The 18872-nt window shown below is 45.4% G+C and overlaps 1 long non-coding RNA gene across 8 annotated transcripts in view; it reads right to left on the reverse strand.

Annotated features, from left to right (window-relative positions):
• The window catches only part of LOC119049133 (uncharacterized), a 124471-nt gene that overhangs the window by 23945 nt on the left and 81654 nt on the right, over positions 1 to 18872 (reverse strand). For 5 of the 8 annotated variants that reach the window (XR_008390403.1, XR_008390407.1, XR_008390405.1 and 2 more), the window contains 4 exons: positions 17721 to 18865; positions 16647 to 16851; positions 16143 to 16260; positions 8950 to 11284 (listed from right to left, as the gene is read on the reverse strand). This is a non-coding gene — a long non-coding RNA (uncharacterized LOC119049133). Of the gene's footprint in view, positions 1 to 8949; positions 11285 to 16142; positions 16261 to 16646; positions 16852 to 17720; positions 18866 to 18872 lie in introns of those variants that run through there. The other 3 variants (XR_008390409.1, XR_008390408.1, XR_008390404.1) reach the window with 3 other exon arrangements.

Raw genomic sequence — 18872 nt, forward strand, 5'->3', positions numbered from 1 at the left:
GTGCCTAACACAGTGTCTAAGACATGCATGGCCCTCAGGAAGGGTTTCCTGAATGCTGGATGGATGAATGAATGATTTTGCTGGAGGACAGTGCCTTATAATTTTCAGGATGCTTTTATGTTTGGTGCCCATAACCATGCACTTGACCTAAGCCTAGAGTTTTATTCAGGACAGGGCAGGCCTCAAACAGGCACTTTTTAAGCCCCATCCTAGTCTTCTTGACTACAGACAGACTGGAGAGGTACTCTGTGAATACCCCATTAACTAAATCTGACTGCGGAGGGTATCAACAGTTAAAGACCAAACAGGATTTTGGAGCCTAGACTGGAATGAAAATGCAATAAAGTGTTAGAAGAAAAACTGGTAAAAGCTGATAAAGTCTGAAGTTTAGTTAACAGTGTTATACTTACTTATATGTGAATTATACGTGTTACTACTTCGTAACTGTCTTAGTATCAGGAGTTAACATTAGGACATACTGCTGAAGGACGTACAAGAGTTCTCTCTACTACCTTTGAATTCTTCTGTAACTCTTAAGACAGTTTCAAAACAGTTTTTGAAGTACACATTAGCAAGATACAAAAATACATCATAAAACATAAGAACATATAGCCCTGACTGGTGTAGCTCAGTGGATTGAGCGCAGGCCTGCGAACCAGACAATCGCGGTTCAATTCCCAGTCAGGGCACATACCGGGGTTGCAGGCTGGTTCCCTGCAGGCCAGTTCCCAGCAGGGGATGCACAAAAGGCAACCATACATTGATGTTTCTCTCCCTCTCTCCTTCCCTTCCCCTCTAAAGATAAATAAATAAAATATTTTAAAAAAACATAAGAACATATAAAATGGGATGAAAAATCATGTTCCCTTCACCCCCTTTCTAAAGGTTTTTCTGACCAAAGGCCCACCATCCTCTTCATCTTCCTCCAACCCTCCCTCTATACTTTGTGTGACTTTAATCCTTTTAACTTCATCAAGTATTTTTAATAATCTAATATGGTCTTTCCTGAAGACTGTTCCTCATGCACCTATGACAAATTTGCATTCTGCAGTTGTTGGATAGAGTTTTCTGCAGATATTTATTGTTTCTACTTGATTTATATCATCATTGGTTTCCAACTCCTATCTAGTTGTTCTAGCCAAATTCTGCCTTTGATGGAAGTGGTTAGTCCATTGACATTAAGTAGTTACTGATAAGGTAAAATATGCGCCATTTTTCCATTTGTTCTTTATATATCTTATGTCTTTTTTTTTTTTTTTTTACTATTCATTCATAGCTGCCTTCTCTTGTGTTGGATATTTTGTAGCACGGTATTTTAATGCCCTTGAGTTTGTTTCATGATATTTTTGCTACTTTTTTTAGTGGTTGCCCTGGCGATTATAATCAACATTCTCACTTACAACAACCTAGTTTGAATTAATACCAACTTAATTTCAATAGTACATGAAAACTTTGCTCCGATATAGCCCCACTTTCTCTCCACACTGTACGATCTTAGTCATCCAACTTACAACTTTACACATTCTGAGTCCATCGTAATTTAATAAGTCTTGCCTTAGGCCATTTACTTTTAAATAAAATAAAAGAATATTTGCAAGTGCAAAAATGCATTTATACTGTCTTTTATATTTACTTAAGTAGTTACATCTACCAGTTGCTGTCTAGTATCATTTTATTTCAGCCTGAAGAATTCCCTTCCTTATTTCTTGTAGGGTGTGTCTACCAGCCACAATCTCTTAAGTTTTGTCTATCTAGGAATGGTTTTAGAGTGTATCTAGGTGTGGATCTCTTTGAGTTTATTCTACTTGAACTTTGTTGAGATTTTTTAATGTGCCAAGTAACATTTTTCATCAATGGGAAAGATTTTGGGGCATTATTTCTTCAAATATTCTTTCTGCCCCATCCTCCCTCCTTCCTCCGTGGTTCCCACTGTGCACATTTGGGTACACTGGTTAGCGTACCATAGGCCGTGAAGGCTCTGTTCATTTTTAGTCCTTCTTTTTCTTTCTGTTCCTCAGACTGGATAATCCCAGTTTAACTATCTTAAGATTCACTGATTCTTTCCTTTGTCAATTCAAATTGTCATTGATCCCCTTTAGCAGATTTTTCATTTAAATTTTCTATTTTTCAGCTCTAAAATTCCTACTTGGTCCATTTGTACAATTTATATTTTTTCCTGGTATTCTACCTTTGGTAAAACATTATTCTCGTACTTCCTTTTAGTTCTTTGAACTTAGTTATAGCAGTTGATTTAAAGTCTTTGTCCAGTAAGTCCAATGTTGGGCTCCTGCAGAAACAGTTTTTGTTTCCTGCTTTTTTTTTCCTGGATGTGAGCCATGCTTTCCTGTTTTCTTTTTGAAAAATGGACATTTACAATATCTATAATGTGGCTACCATGGAAACGAGATTTGCACACAACCATACACCCTCATTGCTGAACTTTTTATTGTTGTTGCTGCTTGTTTGTTTAGTGACTTTCTTGAACTAATTTTATAAAGTCTGTAGGATTTATCACATGCAGTCAATGAAGCTATGCAGTGGTCAGCTAAAAATTAGAAATTTCTTTAAGTATTTGATTAATAAATTGCCCTGCCTTTGCCAAGGAACTCTGAGAAAGGTGAGGAGGGAGTATATCCAGTGCTCAGCCAGGTAATTGAGAACTCTACTTTAGCCTTCACTTCTTTCTCACAAAGAGCCTCAAGGTCAGCCAAGGTCTGAGCCATCTCGAATCTTCCCTGGGCATGTGTATAGCCATGCATTTTCATGAGAGTTTCTAGATTCCCAGGAATATGTTGAAATTTTTCGAAGCCCTCTATAGACATTTCATTACCCAGCTTTTCCTTTTTAATGTTTTCTTTTGTCTCTTGGTGGCTGCAACCGTTATCACCACATCAGACAGCTGCAACATCAAACAACTGCCGTTAATAGTTTTTAACAAACAGCCCTGGGTGGCGTAGCTCAGTGGATTGAGCGCGGGCCTGCAAATCACACAACTGCCGTTTGATTCCCAGTCAGGGCACATGCCTGGGTTGCAGGCCACTTCCCAGCGGGGGACACATGAGAGGCAACCATACATTGATACTTCTCTCCCTCTCTCCTTCCGTTCCCCTCTAAAGATAAATAAATAAAATCTTTTAAAATAAAGAAAAATTGTTTTTAACACACACCCTAGTGAAAGGCTATTTGTACAGAGCAGACTCTGAGTCAAGTCAAATAAAGATCATCTTTGAAATAGGTTCAATCGTGACAGTTTTCTGGGGGTGCAGATTTTGGGGAGTTTCAAGCCCTTTTTTCTTCTCCCTTCGGGGGCTGCTGGGGTGTCTGTTTGCTCAGCTACCATGCTGTTGGTTTTCAGAGCTTTTCCAGGACTGGGCAAGTAAGATAGGACTAGTGGGCAAGTTAAAATGCTGCAGAGCTTGCTGTTCCTAACATAATTAACCATCTTTCTTGAATAAACACTCTTCGGTCCTTTCCAAGCCTTTACCTCATCTCCAGAGTTCTGAAAAAGCTGCTATGGATCACCTTTGCCAATATTCCGATGGTTTATCTGGAGGAGTGGATTTTTTTGCACCTTCACTCTACCATTCCAGAACTACTTTCTCGTGTCTATTTTAATCTAAAACAAATGTATATCTTTAAGATTTTTCATCATGGCAAAAGATGGGTTAAAATATAGCCAACAATAAGGGACAGTGTTTCTTTTGATGTCCAAAATAGTGGTTAGCCAAACCCAAAAGGGGTTGCTTCTGAAATGCTCTTGTGGAAAAACCACTTAAAATTCTAAACTTAACCTGATTAGGATACTGATGCTGGTCCTCCAAATATTTGCATTGCAGCAAACATGTATGGATTTCATACTACCTGCAATGACCTTCGCTAGTTGCAGTGGAAAATCTGTACATAGAATATACATAAAGCCTGCTCTGAAAAGACTTAAGGAATGTCACCCCCCAAGGAGGACTTCCCTGACCATCCATCCAAAAGAGACCCCTCTTTGTCCCTCTCTTTCCCATTACTAGAGTAGACAATCACCCAATTTTGCCTGGAACTGAGGGGTCTCCTGGGATGCAGACCTTTCTGAGTGAAAACCAGGACAGCGCTGGGCAAACTTGGAAAAGTTGGATAACCTATTGTCATACGACTTTATTTTATTTGTTTTCATAGGCTTTGCGACTCTTATATAATTTAGTATCCTGGTTTTCACACTTCCTTTCAGCTAAAATGTAAACCCCTCGAGTATAGAAACAAGATTTTTGTCTTTGTGGTTCCCAGCTCTGGTTGGACACCCGCAGCACTGCTTGGCATGTAGCGGGCACTAAATAGCTATTTGTTGAAAGACTGAATTAATTGTTCATTAATTGAGTGGCTCATTTAAAAAAAATAATTCACCCTTCTATTCTCCATGTTTAACCGCATAAATGCATGAGGAATACAGGGTTTTAGATGGCAGTGCAATTAACTTAAAAAAGCATTTTGTATGATTGGCACAACTTGAACTTGGGAACTCATGAGAACTTCAGACAGCCGCGTTCTTTTCGTCTGATCCCAAACAATATTGTTAAAAAGGATTCCCTGAAATGCAGACGTTTCTACCATTCGCCCTGGGACGTTGGCTCTACCCAGTGTAAATATAAGATTAGTGTCAGAGAAGGCAAAGTTCTTCCCTCTAAAGCTGCATTCAGAAGGCTCTCTCTACCTTTCTACCCCTCATGGAAGCTGCGGCATTGCTTGTCTGAGACCCATAATTACCGTAAATGTCCCACAAGGATATAAAAGCCACCGATGTTAAAACCCAATAGGAGACTGCAGATAAAGATGCTGCCCTTTTCCCTGCTCTCAGTTTACTATATAAATGAGAAGACATAAAATAGTTTCAGGTTTAATTAAAGTAATTGACTGAATTGCATTTTGGAGTTGTGATTGCCATTAACATCCTTGACCTCCCTGTCACAGACACGTGCCAGAGAGTTTTTCCAATGGATATTTATTGTGAATATTATCATCAATAAGCGCCATCAACATATTAAAATTAATTTTAACTTCTTTATGGAAGACTGAAAGCGCAACCAGCTGCTGAAAACCATCCGTTCTAAATCATTTTTTATCGATTCAACCTCCAGAACAACTAACAGGGAATTTTATGGGTGTGCGGGCCAGTTTCTTATGTACGTATGTAAAATATTTAATTTTATTTTGTATCTAACTCCGGTTACATTCATCATGTAATTCTCCAGAGCCTCAGCATCTCCTCCCTGTTTTCCGAGCACGCCTAGTGCAGCGCTCCTGCTGGCTTATTTCACGCCCGTATTACACGACGCATGGACATTTGTCTCATTTTGACTGCTCGCAAAGAGCTTAATAAAAGACAGGCTTTTGTGCACCAAAAGAACTTAGTCCACAGGTGTTCTGAACTGGGCTAATGTGTACGCAGAGCAAAGAATTACGTTCCGGAATCTGAGACTCTAAATTGTATCCGTTCAGCACGGGGCTAAAGGGAGGAAAACACCTTGGGCTGAGTAGGGTTGCAGCAGGTCCTACTCAGGCACATCGATGGAGAAGCTGCTGCTGCCCCTTCTATTAAGCTGCCAAGGGCTTCCAGTGGACATCGTTACAGACTGTCCCCATCTCTCCCTCCATCTAAATGTGCCTTCTGCAGTTAATGATTCTCTGTATCTTTCTCCACTTACCACTATGCTGCCCATCTATGAGAAGCCAGGCACTGTGCTGAAGATTTTAAATGCAGCATGGCACCTGATTCCTCCCAACAACACTGCAAGGCTTAGTAATGGGCATAAGGTCCCATAAGGACGTCTAAGCAGTGGAATCAACACTCAGAGTCAGGTCGATTGGACTCCAGAGCCCTGACCTTGACCGCTACACTGTTTCAGGTGCAGCCTCCCAGGAATCACAGGCTCCAGTGGGTCTCCTGGCCTCCTTGCTGGCTCCTCCTTTAGTCCATAGTTCTCTGGATCTCTTACAGCTCCATCTTTACCTCTATTTTCTTCTTTGTTCCTCTGAGTACCTCCCTAATTGTCCCCTTACTCTCCTATCATGGACCCAAGCACTAGCCACCAGCCAGCCATGTAAAAATGGGTCTCTCCATCAAGGTCTCACTCCTGCACTCCAGGCCTGGACATTCAGCTTGCTTCTCTCGTGTCCGCCCAGGGTGGGGGGTGCCTCACAGACCACCCCAGCACTGCTCTTCCAGCCCAGAGTGAGCCTCCTTGGTAGCAAGCCTGCCCCTTCTCGAGCGTGGCCTAGCTCGGCCACCAGAGTGTCTTTCACCGGGGCCCATCTCCCACGCTCCTCTCTGCTCCTGTTCATTTTCTCATTGTCAGTCTGTTCACACCAGCTCTCAGCGACTCTGCCTCCTGAGATCTCGCAAATCTGTCCTCTCCCGTCTTGTCGACCAGCAGCACGATCTAGTGATTCTCGACCAGAGAACTGGACCACTCAGGGCTGCTCGTCTGGCGTGGTCACTGCTGTGGGGAGGAGGAGCTACTGGCCTTCAGTTGGCAGGGACCAGGGGCACGGCTAAACATCCTATGGTGCCCAGGGCAGCCTCTGACCACAGAGATCGGATGGACCAAAAGCTCACTGGTGACACTGGTCTAGTCCAAGCTAGCACCTCTTCCTCAACTAATTGTCACCTATACTGTCATCTCTCCATCAGCATTCTAACTCTCTTCAGCCCGCTGTCCACTCTACACAGCCTGAAGGACCTTTAAACAACATGAATATAGTTCTTTTGTCTAAAGCCCATGTACTTCTTCCCAATTCCTTTACAGAAGAGTATGAACTTCTTTTTTTTTATTTTAATTGTTGTTCATGTACAGTTTTCTGTCTTTTACTCCCATCCCAGCCCAGCCCCCAGTGCTCCCCACCTCCCTCCCATTTCCACCCACCTTAGTTTTTGTCCATGTGTCCTTTATTCTTGTTCCTGTAAACCCTTCCCCTTTCCCCCTGAAATTCCCTCCCTTCTCCCCTCTTTTCACCTATTCTCTATTGCAGTGTCTTGGGTTATATTTTGCATGTTTGTCTGTTTTGTTGTTTAAGTTCCTGTTAAAGGTGAGATCATATGGTATTTGTCTTTCACCACCTAGCTTATTTAACTTAGCATAATGCTTTCCAGTTCCATCCATGCTGTTGCAAAAGGTAGGAGCTCCTTCTTTCTTTCTGCTGCATAGAATTCCATTGTGTAAACGTAGCATAGTTTTTTGATCCACTTATTTACTGATGAGCACCTAGGTTGCTTCCAGCACTTGGCTATTATAAATTGTGCTGCTATGAACATTGAGGTGCATAGGTTCTTTTGGATCTAAGAACCTTGAACTTCTTTCCTTTGCCAGAAAAGCTGGCCTGTGTCATTACCTAGCCTCAAGCCACTCTTGCTGACTGCCTTTCTTCTCTCACCTGTGACAGGGTCCCTTTTCAGAGTTGCTTACCCTATGTTCTTCTCACATTTCCTTCACACCTGTGCTCAAAGTCATCTTAACAGAGACCTTCCCTGACCTCCCTAACTTGCCATTCCTTGCAGTTTGGATTTTCTCATAGCATCACCACCACTCAGAATATTACATATCCCTCCATTTATTCGTTTGTTTTCTGCGTTCTCCATCCAGAATTAAGCCCCCTTACCATGGCGATGTCTATCTTTTATTCACTGTGATATCACAACTACCTGTAACTATGCTCAGCCCAGAGTAGGTGCTCAGGAAACATTCACTGAACGGATAGTAACAGAAAAAAAAAAAACATATATGCCTCTATATCACTCTCTTTTCTTAATTTGCATATCCTTATCATGTAAACTATAAAAGTCCCTTTGACACTTTCTTGTACTGAATTGTCACATCCTCGACAATCACATATCAAGATTCACGGGAAATCTAACCTAAGGCGACGCAAGTGCTGATTCTGCCCGCCACTGACTTTCACTGAGTGTCCCCTGATGTGTCCCCTGGTGTCCATCCAGGCCACCTAGACCAGGCAGGCCAGTCGGCCACAAGCAGGAACCACGCATCTCTTCAAACAACACAGAGCGTTGCCATCAGAACGGACATCGGATGCGCGGCGCTGATTTCTTGTTCGCTGATGGCATTTACAATGGATGGCTGGCGGACCAGAGTGCAAGGCTGTTAGAGGCCCTCCTCCTGTGGGGGGCAGGCCCTGCTGGCTGGGCCACGGGCGTGTCTGCGCCCCTCTCTCTGCCCTGCCAACAAAAGGCGGCCTGTGGGCCTGTGGGCCATGGGCAGGAGGGAGAATTAGGGGGGGTGTCCAGTGCACCCCGTGAGGATGCTGAAGGAGAAGCCCTAGAAGCTATTCTGATCTTACAGGTTCTGGACTGCTAGCAGCCCCTTTTGAATTAAAAAACGGGGGTGGCCCATTTCTACCCTGAATCCGTTAACTTTCCTTGGCCAGAATATCAGGTTGAACTCAATCAGGAAAGTCACAGCGAGGTCCCGCCCCCACTTCAGACTCGGGGCGGCCCAGAACTGCCCACCGAATCGCTTGCGTAGGTTCAACTACGCCGCTCGTTTCCTCCTCTTCGCAAGAACGCCCAGCGCCTTCCAGATCTAACCCGGACGACCTTCTTCCCCTCTTCCACCGTGTCTCTCAGTGAAGGTGAAGTTCAGCCCCTCTGAGCACCAATAATGACTTCCAGTCTCTAGAACCGAATGCGATCTTATTTTCACTGATGTTTCCCGTTGTCCAAAGTCTCGTGCCATTTCATGTGGTGGCTGGTACTGTTCGCTTCTTCCTCGGTCCAGCGATGGGCTGGTTCCCACCGAGTCGGGCCCTCAGACACAGATTGGCATTGTATGGGCGGGGGTGAGGGGACGCATGGACAGCTCAGGCCATGAAGTCAGTTTGTGACTGCACTGTGTCTGTGGAGACCTGTGGTCCTGCTGAGTCTCCTGGAAGGAATTTCTCCCTGGTTGAAAAATGCCAGAGAAGCCCAAAGATATAAGGATATAAAGACAGATCTGCCCTGGCCTGGCTTGGAAACAGTCTCCGTGGTGCTTCCCCGGGCACGCCAAGACATCTTCACACCGCGCCTCTAACAGCTAGAAAACATTTCTTCCCAAGGTCAGGCTAGCCTGAGACCAGAAGTGGCAAGGGGCAGGTCAGTCACCACGGCCCACCCTCCACCAGCTGAGCCCTTTCTGGGTCAGCCTTTGGGAGCTTGGTCTACTGGACTGTCCGCCACCTTGTGCTTCCCTCTTGTCTCCAGACGCATCCAGCACGTCGTCGGAGATGCCTGGAGGCGGATGAAAAGCGGCACTCACTGACGTAGGCTGCCGACCGCGGTCAGGCAACGTACCTTTGGCCGGAGCCCAGCTGAGTTCTATCTGATCTGGTGACCTCAAGGTGAGCTGGAGGTCACTCTTAATTACACTCGTGAGCCGTGAGTCAGCCAGGGACAGACCTTCTTATCTCACTCCCAAATACCGTGGAACCCCTTCGGGAGTCCGCCGATTATACCGCGGAGGTTTGTAGGAACCAACCGAGGGTAAATAATTAGACTCTATTTTTAATTAATATCGCAGTGCCTTCTAGCACAACGATATTTAAGATTATGATAGTATTGGAATAACAGTTGGTTGGAGAAGCCAGGGAGAACAAAGAGAGGTCTGTCAGCCTGACAAGCATACCCCGCAATTTTGGCAGTCTCGTGTCCAAAGTTTCTGGTGTGTTTAAAGGAAGTTTTTAATTTAGCGAACGCTCTGTTTGCCAAGGTGAATGCTGGTCTTTATTATCAAAAAATAAATCCAGAGAAAATGAAAGGCGGTACTGTACATTTCTACTTGGCATAATTGCAAAACTTTCTGTAATCATGTGGACTTTATGGGAATAATAACAATTAACAGATTTCATAATGGGCCACTTCAGTTTTTCTTTCATTAAGCTTCATAAAAATATAAGCTCATGAAACAGCCAGTTCAATTAAAGTATGAACTTTTCATTATTTTTAACACATTTTACCTATTTTTAATTGACGAAAGTGTGATGTATTTTGCCAACCAAAGAATGTTTCACGCTTTTTTAATTCAAACCAGCTTGACTTTTTGCAATTCAAATAGACAGGTTATTATTTGGCATTAACTGGAAATCAAATAAAGTGATGGTAAAATGTATTAAATAGATTACAATGCATACATTATTTCCTAAAGAAATTTATTTTATACATCCAAAATACAGTAAATACTTTTTTGTTTAACCCCAGCTAATCCTCACAATTTCTTAATGAGGAGTTATTCTACCAATGATATTTTGCAAATGAGAAAACCCAAGCTTTAAAAAATTATATAGCTTGCCCTAGGTCATCTAGCAAGGGGAAGCTCCAAGACCCTAACACAGTAGGATCTTGGACCACTTGTAATATCTTTGTAATCTTAAGATAATAAGCTCCTTGAGCAAGGGTTGCATCTTTTCTTTTCTATTTCTTGGTTTATTTATTTGTGTATTTTTTTCTGCTTGCTTTTTTCTTATGCACTGTTGCTGATACATATTAGTATCTCAATCAATATAGTTAACAAGTGGTTTATATTCAGCTTTCTATTAAACACAGCTCTTGCCTTGGCCAGTGTGGCTCAGTTGGTTGGTGCATCATCCTGTTCACCAAAAGGTTGTGGGTTTGATTCCCAGTCAGGGCACGTACCCAGGTTGGATGTTCAATCCCTGGTCAGGGCGTGTACAGAAGGCAACCAATCACTCTCTCTCTCTCTCTCTCTCTTTCTCTCAGTAATGGAAACAATGTCCTCTAGTGCAGATTAAATAAATAAACAAACAAGCAAATACCACTCTTTATAACCTGCATTCCTATACATATATTATTAAGCAATACTTAATAATAATGACACTGACCCCTAAGGCATTGCTAGGGGAGAAAAAGAAGCTGCTGTACACTGTATCTCTAACTTCTGGCTGAGTTGGCCAACTCTATCTTTAGTTCTCACAGGCACCTCAGTTATATCACATCCCAAATCGAGTTCATTTTCTCCTGTTCTATCTGACACATCTCTTCACGGTGCACGCTTCCCAGGTAGAAACCAGAAAGTCCTCTTCACACTGTGTTACTCATTCACCCTCCCTAAGGTCATGGCGTATCCATTCTACCTGCTGGTATCACTCCATCCTATGCCCTCCTTTACAGGGTCAGCATCTCCGCTCTGCTCCTTCATTTCTTTGGCGTGGAAGGATGTAACAGCCTGGTGAGAGGTTGCCTGATGTCCAGCTCTTACCACTGGCACACATCTTCCCAGCCGCCCAGAGTTTTGTTCTGAAATAGAAACCGCATGCTTCTTAAAGGCTGCCGACCGCTGCCTCTCCCCTAAAGCAGTATTTTCCACTGTGAGATGCAGGGACCCTTTAAGAAATGTGCAAAGGGAGAGATGAATAGGTTTAGGGCAAGCTCTTGGGAGTTCCCAGCACAGAGTAGCATGTCAGAGGATGTGTGCAAGAAAGAGTTCCACGTAACAGCCTACCCCAGGGTTCCCAGCATTTTCTTTGGCCCTAGAACCCCCTGTTTTCCCAGACAATGCCAGTTAACATCTCAAGAAACTCTTGTTCTTTGGAGCGTAGTTTGAGAAACTACCACCCCAGCAGATAAATCAACTATGGTGCCAACTCTCCTTCATGAAACACGCCCTTCCTTAACCAACTGTGGCCAAGGTGAAAGACAGACCCTTCTTTGGTTAAGTTCAATGTGAAGTTTCTTCAAAATAAAATGCGTTTTCCCCAACCTTTCTTTCTGAAAAATTCTTACTAATAACTTCAAGGCCCAGCTCTCCAAAGCCGCCTTCAAGTCTCCCCTTTGCTCGCTCTGCTTTAGGCTTTATTTCTTTCTTTCCCTCTTAATCCTCACCTAAGGATATGTTTTATTGATCTTAGAGAGCGAGGAAGAAGAGGGGAAAGACAGAGAGAAACATCAGTTGGTGGCTTCCCGTAGGCACCCGGACTGGGGATCGAACCCACAACCTTCTGTTGTACAGGACGATGCTTCACCCACTGAGCCACCTGGCCAGAGCTGAGTCATCTTTCTAATATTGCCCACTTGTGCTCATCAGCCCACCTTCTTTTATCTGCATCTGGACCCCCGGCCCAGTCCCCAGCATGTTGCAGATACTCAACAAGTGTTGACTGAAGGCACATTTCACTGCATTTGGATTCAGTACCTTACAAATCGTAGCTGTCAATGCATATTTATTATAAAATTTCTCAAGAGACATCAGAGGGAGTTTAAGAAATACATAACACATCCCTCACTGTAACTGAGACACAGGATTTTTTCCGAACAGAGTCATATAGGTGGGCCTGCCCTGTCCTGAGAGGAGAGATTCGATCAACTAACCCGTCTAGTAATTCGATGATTCCTCCCCACTCCCAGCTTCCTGAGTATGTCCTACATCTGAGGGGACAATCTCTTTCTTTTAATTGAATTTATTAGGGTGACATTTGCTAATGTAATTATCCAGGCCTCAGTTGCCCAATTCTACAACACATCAGCTGTATAGCGGATTGTGTGTTCACCACCCCAGGTCAGGTGTCCTTCCATCACCGTTTATCCCCCCTTTACCCTCTTCCACCTCCCCGACCCCCTTCCCTCTGGTACGCACTGTACGGTGTCTGTCTGAGTGGGTGGTGTTCTTATTGTTTTGTTTTGCTTTTGCTTAATCGAAAGGGACAAGAGAGTTCATCAGTGGAAGTCACTAGTGTGCACGGCACGTGTAGTGGTTGACACTGTTGGTGACCGTCCTCGCCCAGCTGGTCACGACAGTCCGTGGCTCTAAGAGTCCAGGGCCCACTGAGAACCACCCTCGCTCCTCAAAGCCCTGAAGAAGCTCATTTTCCAAAAGTTGCATCAAAACCTTTCTTCACGATGCAGCAGATCTGGAAATGACTCTGCCACGTTGGAGCCGGACCGGCTCCATCACCCCTCCCCCTGCCCCTCCCTTCCTCACCTGTGAAATGAGAATAAATGAGGCGGTGCTGCAAAGCATTTAACACCTTGGGTAGCACCTAGCGGGCCATCAATAAACGTGCCGTACATTTGATTCCTCCTTCTCCCGGTTTTACAGTTTATCAAAATAAAAAGGGGGCTCGCTCACATGGAAATTAATAACGGACTCGGAACTCTGTTACTAAGTATATTTTGGACACATCTATTTGTCTCTGCCATTCTCCCTGTTAAATGAAAATTAAAACACACTCTTTTCATTCAGCAGAACGGCATGCAAAATCGTGCATCTGAGCTGTACGTTTTCATGCTGACGGACTCAATTTATTGTCCGGAGCTTAGCGATCTGCAACCTTGATGTTTGTGAAATAAAGTTTAGATAAGACACGTGCGTATTATAGCCTATGGCTCTGACACAGGGGGCTTAGAGAGACTGGTTGGAATCTAGCCGAACGCACAGGTCTCCTCCATACGGCGGAGACCTTTTGAATTATTCCCCCATTATTTCGTAAGGGAGTAAAATGCATGAAGCAATTTAAGCGGGCCAGGCAAGGAACAAGCCACGGCTCCCACTGGGGGCTGGAGCGAGTCACACACAAAGAAGGCAGAGGCCGCTGTGGGGGAAAGGACCTGCTCTTAGGAACGTGGGTCCCCTAACACTGGAGTTAATGAGGCCATGAGTTCCCTTATTTGCCTTTCCAGAGATTCTCATGATCAATTTGCATGATGATTATGGAAAAAATTAAAACACTATTCCCAAAGATCAAGTTAATAAAGGCCTTGGAGACTCAGAAGTTGCCGGGGGAGAAGGGCATATTGAGATGAGCTGTCGGTTGGTTCAATGAAGCCATGGTGAATTCCTAACTGCCCCCCCCCTTGTTTTATTCATTGCATCTCACAACCTCGATTAAACCCTCGAGAGCCTCCCTCCCTCAAGAGCTTGTAACGAATTTAATACAAATTCACAGCGAAATAAAGGAGCAGGGGGACAAAAAAAAATCCAAATGAAGAAAAGAATATGAATCTGTGAAATACTCCTGTGGTCGAAAATCCGCTTGCTCCTCCTCCTTCGGCCCAGTGACATATTCTACATTTTCTAGATTGGAACTAAAACTCATGTCTCCTGCGATTTCGAATCATTTGAAAAATCATTTTCAAGCCCACCTAAGAGATAGACATCAGCAAATGACTCGCTTTCATCCTTGGGATCTCGGTAAAAGGAACGGCCCCGCACACGAAGCAATGCCTTTCTCAGTTCTGTTTGTACCTCGTGTTATCCCGTCTTTTACCAAAAAACTAGATCCTGCTTTTTTTCTTTCTAGACAGACTTGCATTTTCTGCCCCATGGAGAAGCCATTAAACCACCTTGGCAGGCGACTTGGAGAACCAAACCCTAGAAAAGAGCTCCGGTTCTGAGACAGTTCCCTTTGGTCACGGTCAAAGCCAAGTAGATTAAAGGTAGGAGGGAGGGGGATGGAAAGCAAGCAAGATCTTGACTCTTAAATCTTCTCTTCACAAAAATAGGACAAAATTAATAAGAAAACAGTACAGCTCTTCCATCTGTTAAGAATTGTACTTTTAGTCCAGGCTGGTGTGACTCAGTGGACTGAGTGCCGCTGGCCTGCAAACCAAAGGGTTGCAGGTTTGATTCTCAGTCAGGGCACATGCCTGGGTTACAGGCCAGGTCCCCAGTAGCGGGGTGTACAAGAGGCAACCACACACTAATGTCTCTCTCTCTCTCTCTCTTTCTCCCTCCCTTTCCCTCTCTCTAAAAGTAAATAAATAAAATCATGAAAAAAAAAGAATTGTACTTTTGGTGAAAAGAAAAATAGTTAAACCAACTAATATTCTACATCACAACTACCTTTCCCTGCAAGCTAGTCTCAGCAGCTCTAGTTCATCCCCCCCTGAGTTTAGGAGTCCGCGACATGTAAAGACAATGATTTAACAATTTGTGGCACTTTGGTTTCTCCTGTGTTTCTCCTGATTCGTGCTGGTGTGGATTCGCTGCAGATCATGGGACTTCTGGTCCCCAAAAAACAAAACCACAGCAACAACGCCTTCACAGAATGAAGCACTATATTCATGTTTATGGTTAACTCAGGGGAAGGGACATTTAAGAGGACAGTACTATTGGGGTGACTGTACACTGTGTCCAGGAAGTCTTTCCAATGACTTATCTCTGAAAACACAATGCCCCGCCTTTGGCATTAGAGTGACTGTTCTAATTTGAGTTTGAAAACATGTCCTGAGTGGGCCCAAGCCCAGGGCGCAGTCCAGCTGGGCCACCCCGGACAGCTGTGCGCACCGGACCCAGCCCAAAGGTGCCCAGTGGCAGGGGTGTCAGAAATCCATCCACTTGCTCTGCCAAACCGAACACCTGGCACTGGCCACACCTGCCTGGAGGAAGGCTGGCCTTCTGTGCCTCGGCCGTCCCCAGGGGCAGCGTGTTCTGATGACCGTATTTGACAGAGGGAGTCCAGAGCCTAGCATTACAGGGGGCTTGCAGTCTAACGGGAGGGGGCTATATCGTAAATGGCCTGCATAGTAGTGATTATTATTAATAATAGGATGAAGGCTAAACAGAGAGCAGCCCTCATTTCCCCCCTACCATTCCTGTTCTAGTCTTTTCGGCAGGCATAAAGACACTGTTACGATCAGTCCTGCCAACTCAGCAAGGCAGGAGTTTGAGTCCCCTTTTCCCAGTTGAGCAAAAGGAGTCTCAGAGAAGTAGAGCAGCTTACCCCAGCCCCCCCCCCAGCAGCTAGCAACTGACCCCCAAGATTCCCCACCCTCCCTTTGTGCAGGGCTCAGAAGAAGAGAGATGGAGAACCGTATGAGTGAAGTGAGGGTCTGAGCAGAGACCCTGCGGTGTTCAGCATAGCGTTGGCCCCCAGGGGCCCACAAGAAGTATTTCTCGAATAAAACTCAAGAAAGAAACCTGAAGAGCCAACGTTTTTTTAGCAGGACTCAGAGGCACCCAGGGTTTCCCATGCAAGGAGCGCTGGCTTACAGAGAGCCCTCACTCACATCACCCCAGGCCCAACCCTGCCCCCCACCCCACCCTGCCCTCTCCCATCAACCCTCCAGGGTTCGGGGACTTCATTTGCTTGTGTCAAGGACAGGCCAAAGTCTCCACCCCTGCCTGCCCATCAGCCCTTCTTCAAGTTCATTGCCGCACCTGCACACAGAGATGGGAACACCCTTGAGAAGAGCTCCCCATCCATCTTCCTGGAGGTCTTTCATTTCTTTGCCAATAAGGCGATCTGCTTCACAAGACTCTTCAATATACTTGACACCTGTCAAAAAACCCAGGTCAGGCATATCTGTCTTCTGTTAAAATAAGCCACACTACAGAGGCACCTTCTCTGCTGGGAGGGGCCCACCAGAAATAATTATTGGTACATTGTCCACGCGTCCAGCCAACCTTAATAGGAGCCGTAAATTACTGGGCCTGGTCTCCCCCACACCCACTGGAGACACACACTGACACCCACAAGACCAGAGGGAGACACGAATATATTCAAGCCTGAAGGTGCAGCTTTAGCCGAGGTACCAGCCTTGAGCTAAGTACCTTCCTTGAGCATCTTTCAAAACTTAGGGACGGTGGCAACACACGGCTGTGTCTCCGTGACGAGGCCTGAATGTTCTCCTAACCCTTGACTGAGGCTCAGCTTATGCTCACACACCACAGGAGGAAGGGGACGGAAGTTTTCCGAGTAACGGGGACGCCCCTTCAGACTTGGGATGGCTCAGTCTCCGGGAAGGTTCGACGTCGGTGAATGTTCTGAACCCACATTATGTGCTGCTGATTTGAATTGCTCCCCAGGTGGTCGCCCATGAATGAGGCAGGTCTCCAGTCCCCAAAGACCTACCAGTAGTTGGAAAACCTGTCACAAGATTATTAAAATCACTACTATGCCGAAAGGTGTTATAGCCCCTTGGAGCCCCTGTGTGCTGAGTACATATGGCAAAATATACAATATTCTACACTTGGGTAGAGAAGGCGGGCATATATTTCTTCCTGTTGATCAGAAAGGAAAAAAGGATTTTAAACAGACGTGCTGATTTTACCATATTTTTGTCGGGGTAAGGAAAGAGGACTCCATTGTGAAAATGTTTGCAAATGTTCTCTTGCAGTCAAATTGCCACCAAAGTGACATTTGAGAGGGTAAAATGTATTGAACAAAACATGTCACTTGAGACAAACGTTTTACTTGGAGGAAAAGGAAAAACTGGGATAGACGAAGCTGTGTATACTTCCTAGATTCAGGTCTAGCCTGACCACCCTTACAGCTAGTTGGGGGCAGACAGGGGAGGGCTGTAGGGAAAGAGAAGTGGGCAGAGCATAGCAAAGGAATGCAAAGATTAAGCTACCAGAGTGAACTAAAAAAAAAAAAACCAAGCCCTGGCCAGTATAGCTCAGTGGACTGAGCGCAGGCCTGCAAACCAAACAACCGCAGTTCAATTCCGAGTCGGGACACATGCCCGGGTTGCAGGCCAGTTCCCAGCAGGGGACACAGGAGAGGCAACCATACATTGATATTTCTCTTCCCCTCTCCTTCTCTTCCCCTCTAAAGATAAATAAATAAAATCATTTTTAAAAATCCAAAGGTCCATAGTAAGAAAGTCTGTTCTCTCAGCAGACCCAAATAAGACTTTTAATAACAGAGGTGCCCTGACCCGTGTGGCTTAGTTGGTAGGGCATCATCCTGCAAAGCAGAAGGTCACTGGTTCGATTCCCAGTCAGGGCACACACCTGAGTTGCGGGTTCGGTCCCTGGTTGGGGTGCGAACAAGAAGCAACTGATCCGTGTTTCGCTCTCCCATCCATGTCTCTCGCCCTGTCTTCCTCCCTCTCTTCCCCTCTCTCTAAAATTAAATAAATAAAATCTTCCAGAAAGTAAACAGAGGAAATTTATGCAGACAGGAGGGAAGCCCCCAAACATCGAATAGTGGACCCAAGAAAAGAGTATTTCCAGCGGGTGACACCATTGGTCGGCCCCGCTCCTCACCCCACTCTGGAAGAGACACAGGACGTTGCCATCTCTCCCTCCACCTGGGGTGAGCTGTTGAAAGAAACGTAAGCGCTGAAGTGTCATCTTCGGAACCAGGAAAGCGTCTGTCATTTGGACTCTGACTTGCAGCACTGTTAAGAAGAAAGTTGCTCTTCCCAGTTCTGCTGCTCACCCCGGACAAAAGCCTGCTGTTGAAAGAGATGCTTTAGAGGTATCTGGATGAGAGATTAAGTCTACAAGAGGCAGAGGAAATCGCCTATTTCCCCTTGTCCGACCCACTCAACTCAAACCACCCCAAGCTGGCAGCGCATCTGGAACGAGAGGAAGCGGCTGATTTGATGCCCAAGAGCAGCGCGGACGGGGAAGGATGTGAAGATAAAGGTCACAGAATGCGTGTGTCTCACAACGCGCAGGTCAGTCTCGGGAACCGAAAACAAGCACCAGGCTTGACAAATGACTCAGTAGGATTGGGCTGGGACACTGCTGTCCATTGGGATGGTACCTCTTCACCAGGCTGGAGCTAGATGACCAGGTCAGCGGTGGGTAAGGCCTCCCAGCCTCCCAACAGATGAAGGGGCATCGAGTTCTGAACTCAGCGAGAGGACCGGCATCTGTTGGAAGGGGCTGTGTCCCCCTGGCGAGGGATGTAAACAGCAGGGCCACCAGCAGGCATTCGGAGATCGAAGGGGGTCAGGGCCTCTCCCACGTACCCAGCTCACCAGGATGACAGCAGCAACGTTGCTGCCAGAGATCTCGGAGATCGGGCCAGGAGGTTGTCCACGCTGCCCCGGCATGCTCCTCCTGATGGACGCACACACTGGAGAACGGGAAGTACTTTTCACATCAAGGCTTCGGCACGGGGCTCACTTTGGGGGTTGGAGAGGAACCTATTCC

This window comes from Artibeus jamaicensis, unplaced genomic scaffold (genome assembly GCF_021234435.1).
Source record: "Artibeus jamaicensis isolate MK-2021 breed Jamaican fruit bat unplaced genomic scaffold, CSHL_Jam_final scaffold_612, whole genome shotgun sequence".
NCBI classification, from domain to species: domain Eukaryota; kingdom Metazoa; phylum Chordata; class Mammalia; order Chiroptera; family Phyllostomidae; genus Artibeus; species Artibeus jamaicensis.